Raw genomic sequence first — 2,500 nt, forward strand, 5'->3', positions numbered from 1 at the left:
AAAGAGCAAAGATCTTCACACAGACGTAAGGGTTAGCGCATAATAATAATAAAACAAGAAATAGGAAATCATAATAAAAAAAAAATACATAGCACATAAAAAAATTTAATTTAAAACTAAACAAAAACAAACCGTAAAAATGAAACAATAAACAAAATTATAATTATCATGAAAAATACGTCAATCAGTCTGCTGCGATTCAGTAACTAAAAGGGAAACATTTCTCTCGTGGTTGACCAGAGATGAAAATAATAACGTGTAAAAAGGAACAAGTAAATAAAATGAACTTTAAATTCACGAGAGAAAAAGATTAAGAAAGATACTCGCAGAAGACAACGTCCTTTTATTGCACATCATGTGGATCTTTGCAAAATATTTGTGGGATGACGAAAGGCATTGCACAAATATGTGTAAATATGTGCGGATAGGATGAAGGCAGGAGATGGGGTTTAAAGGGGTTTAGAAACGCAGGACAAGCGGGGAAACGAATGGAGGAGGAGAAAGAAGCGGAGAAGCAGAAGGAGTGAAAAGACGAATGGTAGAGAGGGCGAATAAGAGTCCGAGAGGGATAGAAGGATCGGGGAAGGAAGGGGCGAGGGGAGGAGAATGAAACTTTACGAAAGACTCGAGATAAAAGAAAAGAGATGGAGAGAAGAGGAAAAAAACTACAAAATAGTACAAAAAAGGGTGAAAAACGGCCTAAAAAAGAGAGGCTCAAAGAGACTTTAAAACACAAACACATGCACCAAAACAAAAAAACAAGTATCTTATCAAAAAAATAGATAAATAAGCAGGTGTATTGACAGATGGGTAGACATATAGAGTGAAAGATAGACTGACTGAGTGACTGACTGACGCAGAAACAAAGGCACAGGCTGACAGAGCAGGAAAGTTTCTGTTCTAGTAAACATGGCTTAATGATGCCCGTTTGGGTCTTTATCGTTACTTTATATTATTTTCGTTATTTTAACAACTTAAAAATTTAAACCACTCCACATATAAGAAATATCTAAACAAAAGAAAAGAGTAGCGCCTACGTGACACAAGTGTCACTTGGCATCGGTGGCATCGATCGCGGGACCCTCGCGTGGGAGGCAGGGTCCCTACCAACCATGCAAATCGGGAGTATGTAGGTAAAGGAGGGATAAGGAAATTTGAACTTAATATGAGCATATATTTGTGTGCCTGCGCATTGTGGTTTTCGTGTCCATGCTTTTGTGTTTATGTATTTTTTTATATATTACCAATTTTGTATTTCAGTGCCTAAGGAAAAGTGAACGAATATATGACATCCGTAAAAAACGTTTTTCCCAGTTGTTTTTGAATCGCGTTTACTCGCCTTTGGTACAGGACAACACAAAATGATAATATGTTGTATAAAAACAATATAGTGAGTTCTTGAATATTTTTTCGAACAAAATTTTGCAATAAAAAATAAACTTACCAGTTACAAATACACGGTCAGGTTTCTTTTTTTCGTCAATGATAAATCGTACGTGGATACACCATCGGCATCAAACTCATAGAGTAAGATGCGTGATATTTCTCAGAGCTTCTAAGAATAATCATAGTAACTACATAAATATACAGTATAGAACAATATAAATCATGAATTATCAGTGCAGAAAAAATGATTTATTTTTTTTCAAAATTTGTCTCGACTTTATATCTCAAAAAAATTCCCGGCGAGGTTTCTCTTCTCTTTTCTTTATGTTTTACTTAGTGTCTCATCATAACGTAGCCATAGATAAAACCTCGCGATGGAATAAATGGTGATAATATATTCACCAACTCACATATCCCTTGAAGAGCTTGTTCTTATCAGATATCGCTCAGTCGTTATCATGAGTTTCCCCTGAAAATAAAAGATGTCCACGATTTTTTTTTTTTCTCGTAGCAAGTAATTAAAGTAATTCTCCGCTTCTTTCTCCCTCCACCATTCGTTTCCTTTACTTGTTCTACCTTCCGCCTCCGTCCTTATCCTATTCTGCCTCCATCCTACCCCTATCCTGTTCTGTATCCTACAGAATTTCCACTTGTACCCGCACCCTCTTCTTGTTCCTTCGCCTTTTCGCTTCTTCGCCAGTTCCTCCCTTTTCCATCATTTTCCCCGCTTGTCAAACCCGAGATTTACACATTTTTTTATACCTTTTTACTTTTTTTTTTTGTGCGTTTGCGTGTGCGTGCGCGCGCGCGCGCGCGCGCGTGTGTGTATGTGTGTGTGTGTGTATGTGTGTGTATGTGAGAGAGAGAGAGAGAGAGAGAGAGAGAGAGAGAAAGAGAGAAAGAGAGAGAGAGATAGGATGCCTTTTTATCAAACATGTCCGTTACTTGACTAACAGTTCACAGAAATGTATAATTAATAAGCAAATAAACAAGCAACCAGATTTCAGTCTGAGAATATTTCTGTAATGCTACAGTGTCACGTCACCGTTTAAAAACGATATTACTTTTCGGAACGAATGAATCATGAACGAAAATCATTGAGAGACGAAATATT

Source organism: Penaeus monodon, chromosome 26, assembly GCF_015228065.2.
Source record: "Penaeus monodon isolate SGIC_2016 chromosome 26, NSTDA_Pmon_1, whole genome shotgun sequence".
NCBI lineage: Eukaryota > Metazoa > Arthropoda > Malacostraca > Decapoda > Penaeidae > Penaeus > Penaeus monodon.